This window comes from Falco biarmicus, chromosome 9, assembly GCF_023638135.1.
Source record: "Falco biarmicus isolate bFalBia1 chromosome 9, bFalBia1.pri, whole genome shotgun sequence".
Taxonomy (NCBI): domain Eukaryota; kingdom Metazoa; phylum Chordata; class Aves; order Falconiformes; family Falconidae; genus Falco; species Falco biarmicus.
Genome location: NC_079296.1, coordinates 35,532,514 through 35,551,744, shown reverse-complemented (window position 1 = coordinate 35,551,744; position 19,231 = coordinate 35,532,514).

The window sequence follows — 19,231 nt, the reverse complement described above, 5'->3', positions numbered from 1 at the left end:
TGTCTGGAAATTGGCACTTGTGGTTGTGCCCTACATACTGCTGTGGTCTTTTCTTGGGTACCTCAAATGATGGTTAAGGAACAGAGGACAGCTTGGATGCCTGGTCTAGCAGGCATTGAGATTGGACTTGCCAGTTCGTAATGGCTGCGCCACTGATTTGTGATGTCAGCTTTTTTAAGACTGATGCTCATCTGCTTATGGATAAGATTACAATTACAAGCCCAGGGACTCCACCTGCTTTCAGGTCTGTGCAGTTCTTGGGGTGTTGTCACAGTGGCGCCTTTTGCATCTGATTAGCCAACTGCTGCAGGTTGTTCCAGCTGCAGAAAATGATGTGAGTAGTGCATGTCCAGACTTGCAGCGTGGCTGCCTCTACGATCTTGGGGTAGCCTCCAGAAAACTGTCAGTGTATGTTAGGGGTTCTGCGTGCTGGCGAACTGCATGATGCCAGCTGGCAGGGTAGAGCTCCTGAAGTGACCAGAGTGCCTGGTATCAGGATATTGGTCTCTTGTGAGCTATGGGTTTTATGTGATGTAGGCTGGGTGGTGGCGAGGAAGTGCTTTCAAGGGCTTTATGGGGTGTGCTGCAATGTCATCTGAGCGTTTCTCATGTCTGAGGACTCCCTGACACATGGCATGTGTGATAAGAATGTTGGGATTATAGTTCTACATGGCTTCAGCTGAGTGGGGCAGTGTGGTTACAACCCAGCAGGGCAGCGTAGCTGCATGGTATGAGAGCAACAGATCTCACCTTCATGCTAGTGCAAGCTCAGGACAGCAACAGAGCTGAAATCATTGAAAATTGTGGTTGCATGTGTCCAAAACATCTTTAATAGCTGTTGATGCTTAATAGCTACTAAGTGTGAAACCCAGGGTTTTTTTCTTAGTTACCAGACACTTACCTAGTATGAAGATAATGCTGAAAACGTTTTTGAGTAGGCCACTTGTTTGCACAGCTGTGGCTTTTTAAAATTTTGTTTTCTTGTAATTTTCCTTTGCTTTTTCTTAGAGCCAGAGCTCTGTAAATAGATACACAGTGCTGCCACAGTAACAAAGCAGCGTTGGGATGTTCTAGTTATTCTTGGAAGCACACCCTTTGATTCGCAGAGGTGAGGAGCGCTCAACATCAAAAATCAAATCTGTCTGGTTTGGATGTCATCAGAAATGACTGTGGTTTTCCCATGTCTGATAATAAATTAACTGGATTTCATAATTGACAATAATATGCCTGTAAAAGCCTGTTATGAAATTACAACCTTGTAGGAATCCTCATCTGCTGTTTCATTGAGCTGCACGTGAAAATTCCTGCAGTGCAGGGGAAATCACCTCTCTCTTAACCTGGTGCTTGTCTGTCCTCTGACTACTTCTGTTCTTGTTGAGTGAAACGCCCGAATTTGCAAGACAAATGGAGGAGTCCTCTATGAAAATTGAAGTTTCTGTAAGCATTATGAAAATCTGTTTGAGACCCAAATTAGAGCCCTCCTTGGGGGCAAGGCTGACAGTGTCACTGGTCTGTGGTCTGCTGGCTTGGAAGCACACAGTCCAGCTAGCCACTTGTAGTGTGTAACCGAAAGTGATAATGGAACATGCTGCCTACTCCAGTTGGCAATGATGTGATGTAGCAGGGTGTCCAGGGAGTTTGAGAAAAGCTCTAAGAAGGATAAACAGCTAATGTTCTGGAGCAAGTGTGAGGTGAGAGGAGAGATGGGAGAACTGGTGATACAGTGCGTAATGTCTGGGAAAGAGGGCTTGTTCCTTTTGCTTCTTGTGAAAAAGCACAACTGTGAACCGCAAAACTTACTCTGACATCAAGTATCAAGCCAAATTACATCCAAATGCCATATACTTTTTCTGGGAATAATAAAAAAAAAAGGCCTACTACATTTTTTAAATATCATCTCTGACGATGATGAACTCGCTTAAGGTGAGGCTGTGTGTGTGTTTAGTAAATTATGGACTTTAGGATGTGTATTGCTAGGAACAAAACAAGACTACGGCTCCAATGAAGTAAAAAGAGTGTATCTGAAGAGCTGAACGTTTCAGGGGAAAACTGATGTTAACTTGTAAAGCAAGTTGATAAGGAAATTAGGAGAATTTTAAACATTAGCCCCTACAATACTATATTTAGATAGAATTTATAACTAAGATTGGGATTTAGAAATGTGGATAAAGCATCATTTCTTCTTTCCTACCTAGATCTCTGTCTTCTCTTTAAGTCTTTGAATTGCTTAGAAACCTCTGAGGATTGCAAAACATACTGTTTAAACAGTTGAACTTCTGGACCAACTCCAGAAAAAGATTTGGCTGTAAAGTCCCAAAAAAAGACTGAACAAAATGGAGTCTCTCAAAAAGAAGCAAATTAATAGTCAGAACAGACATGCAGCTGGGAAGAGATGTTTTAAGAAGATATCATCAAGTCAAGGCAAACCAGAAAGTTTATTCTTTCTTCTTTTCACCTCTACAGAAGCTTTTTCTTGCCACTTTGTTTTGCTTCTCTGATTCTTCCAGTCCCAAAGTTTAATTTTTCATTTCAGTATAAGAGGCTTTTTGTAAAAGCTTTAATTTCATCTTATGTGCCAGATTATTTCTATAACATTAAGGTGAACAATTCTAAATAGTGTAGAACACAGCCTGTTTTGTGTGAGTAGCCTTTACTGTCTTGAGAATTTTAAGATTTGTAGATATGCAGCAGCAGAACTAGGCTCTGATACACTCACAAATAAAGAATATGGTAAAGGAAATAAAGTTCTTGAATGGGATAACATTGTGCACCGTTTACAGATGGTTTCTCACAAAGAAAAAAGTGAAAACTTAAAATTACAGCCTCCAGGTTTGCCCACTCCTCTTGGAAAGATGCATATAGTTGTGGCTTACTCAGCTGAAGTTTTTTATTTTTTTATTAAACTGAAGTCTATCCAAAACTCTGGTTCAAAAAACAAGCAATCAGAAAAAAAAAAACCCAGACCCCAAGATATTCATGAACACTTTGCCAGGAAACCATTTATAATCTTATTTTTCTTTCTATTGTGATTTCTGCAAATATTTTGATAATTGCAGTGCCTGGATACTAGTTTCCTAAATGTAAATTTTATACATTAATTATCCACCATTAAACATTTCTCCCAAAACACACAGATTAAGCATTTCAATGTGCTTTTCTAATTACATTAAAAAAATCAATCTGTAAAAATGCCTGGAGTCAGTTCTGTGCATACACACACATGCAGCTCTCATTAACATCAGTGAGAGTTAAATGCAGAGGGAAATAAAATTAGACCTGGGATAAACATTACCAAAATGTGTGTAGGTGTTTAAACTTATATCCGTATTAGTGGGGAAGTGCCTAAAGAATATGGTCTGGTCTAGATCCAAGCCACAGTCATAATTTCCACAACTTGCCTTGTGTGGGATTCATCCTATTTCACTTTAAGCATTTTCACTGGAGTCTGAACTAGTGGCTTTCATTTCCTGTTGTTGTTAGTAGAAAGAAATAGATGCTTTTACTTGCTGTTTTGTCTAGCTGCGAGCTAGAATGCTTTACAGGATCCAAACTCTAAAGTGACTTGCTTCTCTGCTTTAACTATAAAGTGAGCCTTTACAGTGAACTGAAATGAAGAAAGACCCACTTTTCTTGTGACTTCCTTGCTCTCTTGGAGATAGCGGTAGTGTGCTACCCTTGTTTCCAGCTCTGATGGCAGCAGAGTTTGAGCTTGCAGGTTGTTTCCTACTGAGTAGACCTTGTTAGAAATTACCAGTTGGACCTTGTAGGAAACTAAGCGCAGGGCTGGGACCAAGTGTGATGGGGAGTTTATCTGCTGCTCGGGCATATTGATGCTACAGTGAAGATGACAATTGATTGCAAAGCCGCTGATTTATCATCAATGGCATGGCTTACTTGTTTTTTGCATAAATACAATTAGGTACAATTGTGAAGTTATATGAAGTTGGCCCATGCATCGCTGCATTTGCACTGAATATATGTTTCCCTGTTAAATTTGTAATCAAGTAGGTTAAGTGCTTACTGTGCATTTCAGTAGGAGAAAGAAATTTCCTAATTGCATTCTGAAGCTGCAGCACAGACCCTCAGGGAAAACGTGGTACTTCATCTCTGTCTTCAGTGAGATTTGAGAACCTGAAATCATTGTTGGGTCTGTGCTGGTGTTGTAGTCTTGTGCTGTGCATGCAGTGGGGCACAGACCATGTGTTTTCTGTAAAATCTCTTGCCCATTGGGCTTCTGAATCCTCACTAGATTCTTTAATAACAAGTAATAAAGCTTATTAGACAGGATTAGGTTTGCAAATCCAAAATCACGGATGCTTTTTATCAGAGTAAGACTTGCTGCAGAGTAAGACACTAATCTGAGTGGGCTAACTAAAGTCCCAGAAGGAGACTGTAAAAGGATTGAGACCTGGGACAAGAATTTTGGTTATTGAAGAAAAAGAACTATTCCTCACCAAAGTATTTAGAATTTGTCAAGCAAGAAAATGACCAACTCGGAAGCTAATGAAAGGTAGATTTTTACAACAAATCCAGAATACTGTCTGTCTTCCTTAGGCTCATTTGCGTTAGTGAAGTTACAAGTTCACAGAAGATGACACACAAAGCTCCTTGGCAAACAAGCAGGGTACACATCCCAGCATCTTAAAAAAGGTATGTAGAGTGCGAAGGATGGTGCAAAATACCCTACAGCAGTTCGTTATTAGTACTTCCAACAGGCAAAGAGAATTAGGCTAGCGTCAATAAAAGGCTGGAAGGAAGAGGCTATCAGTTGGGTGCTTTGGGATATTTTTTGTTATTGTTGTTATTGTTATTATTACTTTAAGTTGGACACTGCTGCCATCTGTAAGGCTTCTGCAGCAATGGCAGTATTAGCATGGGGAAGTGATAGCGTGGGTAGAAGATACGTTTGTGGATCTTGGGGCTGGTGAGTTTAACTTCAGGAAAGGCAGGGAAATTTTCAGTCTGAGTTCCTTCAAGAAAGTCTTCTTAAGTGAAGACTAAGACTATCAGTTGAGTGTGTTAAGTTTGGCTGGTTTATGAATGAAGTAGGAGAACCAGCCAAATGGTTTCATTATTTTAGTGGGAGGGAAAAGAAAGGGATATTTGTATTATTAAATAATATATACATTACTTATGTATAGAGCCAAAAAAGTCCCCCACAAAACCAACAAACCCAGAAAACCCACAAGCCACCACATAAAGCACTTCTTGCTGTGTACCAGGAAGAAATCTTTTAAGGACATGATTGAGGACAAATTTTTCCATCATGAAATCTGTCATATAGTCTTAGAAAAAAACCCCTAACGTTAGCTTGTGTTCAGTATATGAAAACAAGTTTGTGTTTAGTAGCTGAGTTGGAGTGTTAACAATGTCTGTTAGTTTTTGTGCAGCACTTGTATATGCTTCCAAATCACGTCAGTTATGTTATGATGGAAATCTAGCAAATGCTAGTATTTCAGCACATAGCTAGTATCAAAGCACACAGCTTTGATGTGGGGACAAGAGCAGTAACAAAGAAAATGATAGATTACTCCAATTTGTCCAGAAGAACTACTCTTACTGAGTAAGAGGGTGAGTGAAACAAAATCTGAAAAAATGTGAAACAGGAATTGCAAACTAACAAGAGAGGTTAACGTGGTGGAAGAGATTGCAGGTAGTTTCATGTGAATAAGCTTATTCAGTAGTCAAAAAGGCGAAAAAGGTGGCCAAAAATTATATGCTTTCCTAAATTGACCAGCACTTGTCTAGTACAGGTTTGAGTCCTACTGTCTGAAGGTATCTGTAAACATGGAATATTATGGTAGACTTTTCTAAGAAACCAAGAATATTTATTTAAGAAAACTCAGTCCTAAGGACAAAAGAATCCAAAAAGTGCCCAAAGCACAGTTTGGCAGGTGCTGGGATGCATTCAGGGGAAGTATTACCTATGCTTCGTACACCACTGAGTATACTGGCCCCTGCCAGAGGCAGCGTTAGCAGGAGCCTTTGAACTAGCTTGGCTCTACACTCAGCCCAGCAGAATATTGGTATAGCCTGGAATAACGTCATTGCCACTAACAGTAATACCTGTGTCTTGGTGCAGAATGTTCTAGAAGAACAGAGGTTTAATTAAGGTTTGCTAGGTAATTCAGTTGATGTATCAGATCTGAATAATTTATGTGCCATGTTATGAATTATGGGTGATGGCTGTGGCTCATCTAGAAGAGGATGTGAAGAATAGTACCTGGAAATGCATCTACATAACTGTCCTTTGGAATAGTACCAGAATGCTGCCCAATTCTAATGGTATAAAAATTGACGCTTTCCCAATAGTATTCTAAGATTGTAAGAGGCTGGTCTGTGCCTTGGAGAGCCTGGGGGGTCAGTCTACTTAGTCCAGTGTCTGGGGCAGGTTTGGGGCAGGAGGCGGTATGCAGTTCTAAGAATTGGCCTCAGTGAAGAGAGGTTCTGAATTGCTCCATTAGGTTTTGAAATGCAGTGCCAGAACAGGGCAGTTCTATTGTTTAATCAAATAAAGCTGTGCCCCTAAAAACTGAAAGTGTAGATGTTAGTCCTTTTCTATCTTGGAAAAACAAATTAGAGCAATTCATAATAGACAACACTATTTCAGAAAGTTATAGCCAGGATCTTTTGCTAAAGGAAATGTTAAGAAAAAGAAAACAACATCATGTAAGAGCTATGACCTCCCTTCCCTGCCATAGTTCTTGTGCTTGCTTTAAGCTGCATTTTAATCAGACTTGAAGATTGAGAATAAAGGAATATTAAAATATACTGTCCTAGAGCAGTGTGAATTTCACACTTCTATTAAATGCAGCTAGTACAAAATCTGAATACTTCCAGTTCCATGTTAAAAAATATTTTGAAATCTTAGGTGGATATAAATAACATCTAACTCTGTGTTGGCCCTTGCTGAGGTGCAATACTGCTGGGGGAATAAGCTGCTGCTGCCCTCTCCATTCTTTACTTTCCACAAATAGAAGGTAATATAAATGATGGGATTAACAACCTGTTAAATTGCTGCCTTTCCAGTTTGTTTAATTATGCAGTTTTGTTATGTTAGTGTTTCATGCCTATGTGTTAAATGGTAGTGGACACATTTGGTATTGTTTCCCTGTAACTTATTAACATTTAGTCTAACTGCGAGTAGATAATAGAACTGGCATGTATTTGCTATGACCAATTTAAATTATCTGTAGCCCTGTTGGTTCTTTCATTAACAAGGAACTAATAATATTTTTAAAATTACATAAAACAGTGAAATTTACTGTTGGCATCTCCCATGGATTTTCAGCTAGGGTACTGTTATTTATGAAGCAAACTAACCCATCAAATATTTTTTTTTATTCAGTTTAAAGTGCAGTTAAGTAATGCAGTAAATATTAAAACCATTGAAGTATGCTTTACATTTTTGTCATTTCAAAGTGAAATGTTCACCATTAGGTTTCTTTGAATTAAAGCCTATGAATTATAGTATGCATGCTGTCTATTATAGAAAAAAAATCAGAGACAACCTAATGTTTTCTCATTACTTCCATGTATTTAATTTAATGCTTAATAAAATGATATGTTGTTTCTAATTTTTTAAATGGCAATTTATGACTTAGGCCCTATGCTTTTTTTCTGAGTAGAGGCAAGCCCTGAAACAGATTCTGGAAGTAAAATATGAGCTTTTCAATAATTTAAAAATTATTTAAAATGCCAATTATTTGTTAATTTTCCAAGAAATGTCTTCAATTTGCTGAGGGAGCTTTCTTTAAATTGACTTAGTAAAACAACGCACTGTGATTTGATGAATGCTGACTTTTGGGAAAGTGGGATGAGGGGTTTTGAAGTGCTTCAGGTATTCGGAAAGCTCAGATTTTCACTTTTTATTTCCTAGCCTCTGTCACAGAGTTCTGGGGAAAGGGTGAGAATTGCAATGCCTGGTTTCATAGTGTAAGCAAAACTCAGAAATGTGAGTTAAGAGGTCAAACTTGTTCTATAGTACGTGACAGGTTTTGGTGATCTCCACATGGCATTAAACAAAACCCTCCCAAAACATCATAGCTGAACGTGGCATTTGTTTATTTAGCCAAATGGCAATTCTTTGGAAAGCCAACTATTCTGAATTCTATGCCTTTCATATCCTGGGTCAAGGTCTGCAGTAATGTTGAAGTCATCTGCATTTAGGGGCTGAAGATGCAAGTTGGTGTAACAGCTATGCAGTGGGCATACGGAGGAGTGGGAAGGCATTCTGTACAGTGAAGTGCATGGACACTGTTCTTTGTATGCTTTCTGTGATAAACCTGCTTCTGTTGATTTCAAAGCACTTAAGCCAGGCAGAAGTTACTTCAAGGAGATGTTGCAAACCCAGCTTGTTTATGAAGGGTGTGTTTAGCTATGTTGAAAAGGACTGATGATCCTTTGGGCTCAACAGAAAAAAAGATGGAACAAGACTTGCTAGTGTGATGGCTGACAGATATCTGGGATGGATTAAGACCTCTGTTTATTCTGCTCTAAGTGATTGAATTCAAGAAACAACCCACTGCCTAGGCAAGGGCTTTGCCTCCTAAGTGTGTGCCATGAGCATTATGCAAAAGAACCAAGCGTGCAGTGGATAGCCAGACTGGCTTGGGTAAAAAGGCATGGTCCCATGTATAAATAATTCAAATGGATACGAATGTCTTATTCAGTCCATGATATATATGTTTTCTGGAACACTATATAGGAGATAATACAGTGCTGCTTTGAACATAATCACAGGAGAGTAGAGGAACTGTAAATGTAGGAAAACATCCCACCCCACCCCCCCAACTTGTGAATTGATCACTGATTCTGTTTCCTCCTCAGTTATTCAATAGTCATTTGTGGAATGGGAAAAGCCAGAGTGACTGCTGTGGGATCAAGGAATGTCCACACTATATATGCCAGTTTCAGGAAAAATTTTAAGCAGAGTAACATGCTGCTTCTTGCAGTCCTCCTAAGTGTTCTTTTTAAATCCTTTGCCTACTGTTTAAACAGCAACCAGTTCCTTTTCTGAGATTTGAATTATGGAGTATTTGGCAAAAATGTAGTAAGTAGCTCTCTTTGCCCTCCCCTTCCATTTCCAAGAAACATTTGTGGTAATCATTGGTCAAGAGAATAAAGTTGCCCTTAATAAAGAATAGACTCATTGCACAGTTCTGTTAGCATCTCTTCCACAGGTTTCATTCACTCTTTTACCTGCAGAAATAAAAGGACTTCTTTCTTCTTCTAAAATAAACTGACAAAATACCTTGCGATAAATATAAAGGGCATTTAAAGCTATTAATTTAAAATTATGCAGCAAAAGAGAGATGAATCCATTTAATCTTTTGCCAATTAAAAATGAATGTTAAATTAATTAGGAACATTTCTCAAATGAATTACTGTGAAATTGAAATAATGATCTGTACTAAAGTATTCCTTTCAAAATTTATGTATCTTTGATTACTTAATATTAATGTATTTTTAATAGACTGCAATCTAAAAAAATAAAGGCAAGCACATAATTTCTGGAAGAATTAAAACATTATGTTGTGAAACATTCCTTTTTTATAATTCCACTGGCTTCATCATCCATATGTACTAGAAGCAGATCTGGCATAGTGCTGCCAACAGTCACTCTGCGTGTTGTTTTCCAAGAAATATGTTTTGAACTTGAACAATAGAATAGAATAAATGCTTGCTGAATTTACATCTAAAATCATTATTTGGTCCTCTATTGAGCAAGGTATTTACCAAAGTGCCTGACTTTAGGTATGTAAATTTCAACATAGGAAAGTATGTTAGCATTTTAAGTCATAGCCTGACTAGGAATGAACTGCATACAGTTGTCTTTGCTTACGTTCATGATGCCCCTCGCTTCAGTGTCATGCACTTGAGCACATGTTTGAACAAGGAATGCTTTCCTGACAGAAAGGCACAACTCTGTCTCATCTTTCCTGTTGATTTCAGTTGGATTATTTACATAGCTGAACTTTCTGAAGGGCTGCTGACTGTTGTCTCAGTGGAAGTTCTGTTGGTTTTGACAAGAGCAAGACTGTATTGAAAGATTTGGGATTGTGGCTTGTCTGTTCTGTTGCATGGAAGTGTATGCACATCATCAGTTCTTTGTTTGCTGAGTAGTACAGCTGTGTGTATTATGCACAAAGCTGAAACGTGAAAAAAAAATTACGTGAAAATCCAGTGTAACTACCCATTTCTCTGCTACAGAAAATGTACTGATTTGTGTGGTGCACTGTGCGTTATTTGCCCTTGTTTCAGTCTGTGGTTTTTGATCACTTCTCCATCACTGATTTCTGGAAGGTTGTATATAACAGGCAACTGTTATATTAATTTTACAAGCATTCTAGGAGGATGCGTGCCATAAGGAAGTCAGTGAAATGGGCAAGTAATTTCACTAAATCTAATACTGTGAGCGTTTTGGTATCCATTAAGTTCAACTTGATCAGGAAATAATATATCACCTTGAATAAATCTGTTGTCTAAATCCTATAGTAAGAAAATGCATGATAAAAATAGTATGAGGAACATAATAATTGGGAACGTCTGCATACATTTCAGAAAATGAAAAATATATCCATTTAATATATCATGACCTTTAAAAAGAACAAAATATTGCTTGAAGCAGCACTACTGTTCTGCTGAACCTTTTATTCAACCCTTTTTTTAAATTTATGGGAGAATGCCTTGTGACACAACACCCCAAAGGTCACTACATCCAGTGCATGTCTCTGAGCAGGAATTTAGGGAAAGAGGCCAAGAAAGGTCAGGTGAGGAGCGGTAGGCTGTGCCCAGGTTCTGGCAGTTAATGGCCTCAGTGTGTCAGCTGTTGTGATTAATAGCTGAGGATGGATCTAATTCATTGTCTAATTCATTGTGAACCCATTTGTGTTTCTGGCCTCCCCAATATCCTGTGACAAAGACTTTTATGATTTCAGTTGTGTGGTATGAAAATGTACTTCATTTTATTTTTGCTGCCAGTAGTTACACTGGGTGTCTCATAGCTCTTGTATCTTGAGAAACAGTGAATAATGATTTCCTGTTCAGCTTTTGTCCACTACCATAATTTTATTGATCTTTATAACATTCCTCATTGTCTTCATGCTGCTGGGTCACAGTTTACGTAGTTGCTCTTAGACTAGCAATTGTTCCGTATCTGTAGTCATCCATGTTGGTCTTCTTTACCCTTTCTAATGCTTTCTGTGGTCTTTTCTGTTAAGAAGATTAGAAGGCAGCAATACTGACTTCATATCTCTTACTGCAGTGCCAAGGGGTTGTTTTTTTCAAAGATTTCCTCACTGGAAGTTGGCTGCAAAAGTTTTCCATTTTACCAAAACAACTGGTGAATTTAGATCAGTATTACTGAATGGCTTCAGCTGGCATAAAAATGTCCTTCCTAGGCAAAACTAAATCTGCTTTTGTTTGAAGTGCTTGTTTTTTCTTTGCTTGTGAGCCAAACGGGGGTAGAAAGGAGGAACCACTATACTCATAAAAAGATACCTAGTACTGATGAAAAAATGGATTATTATTCTGGGGGATGGTCTCTCATTTGCTAATGTTTAGGGCCAGAATTGCAAAACCGTTCATTAAATACAATAAATTTTCTGCTTTAAATGAAATGTCTGAACTAGTAGCATACCCTCTGTGATATTTGGGAGCAAAAAGCAGAGGGAGTTGACTGCCAGTTCTTGGCAGTATTTGGAGGGTTCATGAGAGACTTGATTTTATTTTATTTAAGAATTATTTTTTTTCTTCTCTTCACCTTCATTCTGAATAATGCTGCTATCAGGTTGGGAAGACAGTTTTAAGTTAGTAAGACCCTGTGAATGTGCGAAGCATAATGTCAGGACAGTCAGTATATTTAGTTGTTCCACCTAATTGAACATATATGAATTTATTCTAAGAATTTTCTAGGATGGCAATAATAGCTGTAGGTGGGATGCTGTTCAGTGTGTTAATGATATAGGTGTTGTCAGGACACCTGCAGAATGCGGCTCATTCATTGGCAACATTCCTATTTATGGTAGTTTTGAGTTTATTGGAACAGTGCATGTATTTTCCACAGCGATGGCTTTAACATGATACTGCAAGAACAATACCCTGATGGTCAACATTACTTTCTCTTAGGAAAATTCCACTGAGATGAACCTAATCCATTAAGGTTCCGCTCCATTCTTGGTCAACTTTTTTTATCCCAATCCCTATGTTAACCTTGAACAATTGAAGGATAAAGTTTTTAGGAGGTATTCCTGTTTGACTTCTGATAATCCCGTGTTGAGGTGCAAAATGCAGTGCAGTAAATGTTTGTAGGAAAGTGGCGTGAAACAATTACATTTGATATCTCTGGTTATGTGCAATATGCTCTTAGAGTATGGTCTTTAAAATTTGAAGTCTTTAATGTTGAACAGCTTTAGTAAAAACAGTTTACAGTTCCAAAATTAGATTTTGTAGAAAATAACCACATAAAAGCTTATTTCAAAATCACCCTTCCCCCAGAAAGGGAGAGGAAAAAAGGCAGTTTCTCCTCATTCCGTATTTTAAATCAAATGGTAAGTCACAAAGAACTTAATTAGTAGCAGTACATGTAAGACATGGACCATAGGCTCAATTTCCATAATTTCCAGACAGCATTAACCATATGTACAGAGGTAAGATCACACTATTTAGTGGAGCTGGATCAGAAAACGAGGCAAGCTATATCCTCCTTTTCTTCCATCCCCAAGGCCCAGTGATCTTTCTCTAAACTCAATATTACTTATTTTTGTATTTCTCTAAATTTTTTTTTTTTACTCACTTCCTGTGTTATCTACAGAAAGAACTGATGTAAATAAAAGAAATAAATAGAAGTAAAAGATTGATTTGGTCAGATTGCTCAATGCGGCTTAGTGCCCCAGAAGCTGTGCAAGGCAATTGTCGGGCTGGCACAGCCACTTGCACAGTTTGTGGGCAAGTGCATGGCCAAGCAAATTGTTTAAGAAGTTATATGTGACCTGTAGGTTGTGTTGGTTAGACTTCCAAACTCTTGGTACATACATAAGCATTTTTCTGTTAAACAGGTCAGCCTTAAATGCTGCACAGAGCATGCAGTTAGTTCAGATGGAAATGATTCCTCTGGCCACAGTGTAGACTCAGTGGGACCTTCTGAAGTCTCCCTTTTCAGATCATTTGAGATTCCAGTAATTTCATATTGCCATACATTTACTAACATCTGCTGTAATCTTTCATTCTAATGATGCATAATCAATTTTTGCTCTAACACAGAAGCGTAGAATTATCAAGGTGTAAGTGTCTCTTATTTATAAACAGCTTAATGCCATAACAAACTTACATGTTTTCTTGTGTCTTTAACTCACTTTTTTACTTCACTGACTGCTGATCCCTCAACATATGCTCATCCAACTGTCTCCTAGCTGGTGATTTTGGAAAGAAGAAAGAATCAAGAAGTATATTCCCTTTCTTTAGTGCTCTAAATTGACGTGAATTCAACTAGCATTTCTGTCCTGATGGTCACTCTTCCCCTGCCATCTTCCTCTGTAACCTTCCTGTATCTGTGATATATTCTAATAATACTTAATTAAAGCCTGATGGGCATTCTCTTACTGAACTTACCTTCCCTTTCAATAAATGACCATTTTTCCTTTCTTCTCTCTCCGTTCTGATGATTCGTAATTCTTAAAATAATTTTTGTGGGAGTTTCATATGGATGGCTGACCATATCAGGACTCACATCCTGATGTAGGATTTATCTTGGTAGGAACTATCAAAAATTCTGGACATCATATTTTCTTAAGTCCCAGCCTCTAAATTATTCTGGCCAGGGACATTCTGAGCCAGAGGCAGCAATGTGATACTTACTAATCCTCTGTGGATTTTTATTGCGTAACTTTGACTAATGGCTTTTTAAATGTGCAGGTCTTCTACTGGCCTGAGGCAAGGAGATCCACTCGGTGTAACATGGAAAAGTGTTTCATTTTGTTTCTTCTGAAACTGTAGTTTTCTTGGGTACCTACCCCTTGCTTCTTGTACTGGAAGAGACTGTGATCAGTCATTCCCTCATATTCTCCACATTACTTGTAATTTTTTAAATGTAATTAGAGATAACTGCGGATTTGGAATTTTTTTGTTTGAATATTGTTAAATTTACCTCATCTCTAAAAGTTTATTAAGACCTGTTTCATAACTTCTGTATTATGTGAAATGTCAGTAGTACATACGCTTCAAAGAAAAGCAACTATGTATTTCAAAGAAGGAAACATGGCCCTGTTTGTTGATGTTTCAGAAATAAGCATTCAGTATTTTTGTAAAATTCTGTAACAAAACTTCATGAGCAGTAAAATACTCAGTTCATGAGTCATAGATGTGCATTCCTCGTTACTTATATTATTGTTACTATATGAATTTCTGACTTGCTTAATATTAGTCTTTATAATGATTATACTCTATCTAAACTTCAGATAAAATGGGAAAATAACTTTTGGATAATGGTTCTGGCCTCTCAAGTTGCTGACACACATGAATTATTTTCTATTAAGCAAACAGTCCTTTGCAAGTGAGCATATTCTGGGCATATTCTGACTTCAAAATTTGCATTCTCTTGCCTAGTTATTACACCCAGGGGTGATGTTTGTGCTTTCTAAGTTTTAAAGTAGTTTTTAGGTAACTATACTGTTCCAATCACCAGCTCTTCATCATGTATTCAAATCTGGAAGTTAAAAAAGGGGTCAGGGAAGAGGCAAAGTGATGACTGCAAGCTGAGTAGTTCACAGTGGTGTTTCCAAAACCTTTGAGTTTTTTACTTTTTCGCTGCTTATTCAGTAAAGAAGGAATAGCTGAGAAGAAAGTTAATGGGTATGAGTTTATCTGATATGTGGCTTTCTGTCTCATCTCCTGAATATGGCTCTTTTCTCCCTTCTTTTTGCAGGTTTCTGATATGTTTTTAACTTGCATTCACTTTCTTGTATAATTTTCTGTGTCTTCCCCAACATAATACTAGGCAAAAAAGGGACTTTATGGCTTTCAAAATTGTAAATCCAAAGGGTGTGCCAAGTGAGCTAAACAGTATTTTGCTCTTAAAGGACCATTTCTATAAATTTATTTCAGTATTGCCATTTTCTAAAGAATTAATTACATTGAACTAGTACTGGTACCAACACTCAGAGGAAATAGCAAAAAGCATCATTATGTGACCTATTGTTTACTCCTGTGTTACACCACACCTTTGTTCCACAGTTACATGATAGCAGCAAGGAGGGCACGTTTCAGGTAAGGTAAGAGTTGTCTGAGCAGATCATGGTGACTAAGATTGCTTTGGGAAGGAATTTGTTTGCAAATGGACAAATCTGTTGGGAAATACCTGTGAGCTTGGAAAGGGAAAGGCCTGCATAAGGACTTAGAGCAGCAAGGAAAGCAGAAAGATGCATTAACTTTAGGATGCGTTGAAGTTAAATTTGAACAGTTTTGGTGTGTGGAAATGGGGGAAATGATGTTGTTCATACCCCATCAGTGCTGCAGCATTTAGCAGAGCCCTCAACAGTGACAGTCTTATACAGTCGGTAGTAGTCAATGAAAAACAGCCCAGATGTAGGTGACTAAAGAGTTGATCACTGTAGGAACTATGCACCATATCTAATCTTATATTTAAGTGAAGTAATTTGATGTAACCATTTGGACACTCTTTACAGTTGTCCAGCCACAGCTTTCTCACTTTTTTTTTTTTTTTTTTTAAGTGGAATACGTCTTGGTTTATGTATTCCTCCTCCATAAAAAACACCTTGCTTTTTGATGTATCCCCGATTTCAAAAACTGTGCTCAGGAATGGTGTAGTGCAAAGCCATAACACCAAAGCAGTGACTTTCTTTGAGTCCTCTAGAAAAATACAGCCTTTTAAGTGTCATTCACATAATTCATCCTCACCAGTAGTGTATGCAGAGCGACATCACACATCAAAACAGTAATCTGCATGTGCTCGGTGGAATAAACAAGTGTGTGTTTATTGAGATGGTGTAATACTGAGTTTGGCAACTTCTGTGAGTTAACTTGTCATGGTGTTTCTGTAGCATTTGTAATTGATATCATAATTTATAGATTGTATTATGCAAAATATAAAGACAGTTATTTTGTTTCTTGAGCAAACCAGTATTTGCAGAAACTTCCATTCCAGTACTAAATGTTTAAAACTTGGAGCAGACTGATTTTTAGTAATTCATTTTTAGGCAATTTTTGCCTTCAACTACACAACCAATTGAAAAATACATTGTATAAAAGACAGTTATGATTTCTGTGTAATAAAATTACTTTTAATTGTGGATTTCAAAAACTGGCTGCTACAATAATGATCAGAAAATAGTGATGGCTGGGAGCAGTGGGGAAAATTTAGATAAGAATGAACGTGACTCCTGACAGCGAATAACCAGGCCTGCACTCAGCTACATAAGGAAGATGAGAAGAGCTGTCAGGGCAGTCAGGCTGAGCGTCATTCAAGAGCAACACAGAACTGGAAGTCAGGAGCAGGCCCAAGTTTTAATGCTTTGAGATCCAAGCAGTAGGCATCACCATCATGCTGCTCTTCACATTCTGCATGTGGTGGCAGTGAATTGGTTGGCTGCCTGTGAATGTACAGGCCTGAAGAATTAGCTGTAACAATGTTAAATGCCTCCCTTTCTTCAGTGAGTGTGCCTCTAGTGTTTACTAGATTGATTTGGGGATGGGCAAATTATTCTGGGGATAGCTGTAGATATTAGCATGTGTTTACACCCGTATTTGTCTGCTAAGAAAAATACCTACTTTTTCAGTTTTTACATTTGGGTATCTTCTGCTTGGGTGTGTCTGTTCAATTAGTCTTCAAAATTTCTCTTTAGAGAGCCAACTTAATCTGCAGTACATTGCTCTAATGTGCACTTGTTCCAAAGTCTTACTGTAGATTCCTACATAAGACTCAGTTAATGTTGGAACCTATGAGATTCCATGTTGATACCTTAGCTTTGTAATAATTCTTTAGCTACTGTTCAATTCACAGTAAAATTAGACCCAATTTGCATAAGCTAAGTAGTGCTCAGCATCTTGCTTCATGTTATATCTGCTCTGGTCTCCTCACCAAATATTTTTGTAATAAATGTTGAACTAAGATGAGTATATTTGGTTTTAATTCTTACTTTTTCTGCAGTTGTTAGCTGTATAGGACTTTCTTCCTTAATTTTCCCATTTCTCCTTGTTTAATTAGGAAAAAAGCTCCACACTTATCATCCCTCCATCATCTGATACTCCACATGCAATTCTTTCAGCATCTTAAGACCTTCAATAGAATTTTCTGATTTTGGAATGCAGTTCCGCTTGCTTAAAAAGGAGTACTGAATTACACAGTCACTAAATACAAAATGGTGAGTAAAGAAATTACGTCATATTGTAAATTGATTTATACCCTGATCCTGTAGTAATTTACATATGTTCTGTCTAATCTTGGAAGGACAACCTGAAAAGATAATTTACTTGGCTTAGAAATTACTGGGAATAGGTTTATCTCTGTTAATGTTTTTCAAAAAAACAGTTTTAATCTAAAAGGCAAAACAGGATGGGAAAGTTAATAATGTTATGTTTTTTCATTGAGTATCTGTGTGCTCCCAGTTTGCTCATGACAGTTCTGTGTCCAATAAAGTAGCCAAAATGCTTTTTCTGTTATTTTTTTAAATCGTATTTGATTATTATCTTTTGCCATGAGCTATTTCTTATAATGGAATTTATTAATTTCAGATCCTGAAATAGGGTAAAAGGTTGAGGTAATTAAGCTAAAATACACAATTCATTGGTAAACTAGCTTGTTTCCTGTTCTTTTGATAGTAGTGTTTGCTTGTCACTGAGCTTCACTCTGGGCTTCCAGACACTCTGCTTTAGGATTTCTTTACTCCAGTATACAAAACTATATACAAAAGAGACATATTAGGAGCGATGCTGTAAGTTGGGAGTTTTAGTAATTTTCAGATTTACTTTTACATCTCTTTGATTTCTATTTAATCAATGTATCTTCTTGTATTTTGCTTGGGCTACATGTAACTTTAAAAACAGAAGCTTTAAAAGGTAAACAGTGGCGGGGAAAAGCACTAGTTTGGTTTTTTTTTTTAAAGAAAGCATGTAAGTCGATGAAAGTGAAAATCAATATTTTCTTAATGCAGAGCCTAGGCAATGTATAGTTGATCTAAGTACTATAAAGTGGTAGCGATTGAAGTTAATATGTTTTAGCATTTGCTGCCAGAACTCCACACAGAAAATACTTATAGTTCAGCAACAGAGAAACTATGTTTTGCTGTATGAGAAAGAATTAAATGACCATAATAGCAAAGAAAGCAGTACTGAGAAAATAAACAAACTGTAAAATCTAAAAAAATTTATTTTCAGGAATAAATTTCCACTTTTAACCTGTGTAAACCTATATTTAAGTCTCTAGAATATCCTATGAGAGGGCATTGATATAAAACTTCAGTTTCTCAACATTTATTGCAGTTTTTTCAAGCTCCTGCCTTTTGTGGTTGTTATTGTTTATTCACAATTTCTGAAAGTCTGAGTTCACCCCTGGGAAAAAACCTCACATAGCAACTTGGGAAATAGCTGACAGACTTCTTTGGTATTGGTTTAAGCAGAATGTTGCAGACTCTGAATAAGCTTGTAAAAAGGATGTTGTTTTTTACACCCCTTGATATACTAACATTTCTCTTTCTTACATTATTTTATTTTTTTTAAGAATATCTGTATGGTACTAGTGCTTGCAGATTTGGGTCAGGTTGAGAGTCTCATTCTGTTAGAGATGTAAAAACTTACAAGGAAAAATCATTGTACATAATACTCACAGTTTTCAGAATTGGTACTGTGAAACATTTCCTCTGCTTCATATCAGCCTCCAAAATAACAAACACAACTTCAACGTGATTTCAGAGTGTTCACCTGTTACACTAATATCCTGCTTTTCGTTAGATTGGACAAATAATGAATTATATTAAAATTGTAAGAAGCAACAAAGCTTTGGTTTTAATTTTGTTGTTACAGTCTGTTATTACGCGGGGACAGGTTTTAGAAAACTGTATTCAGTTTTTAACAGCACCAAATGGTGATGCTCAGTTCCAGTGGCATTCAGCCTGTCGTGTTGCAGGAGATGTGGTCTCACTGTGTGTCCGCGTGTGGAGGGAAGAAGGCAGCAGAATGGTTCATGGTACAGTGTTCTGTGTTGTCCTGGTTTCAGCTG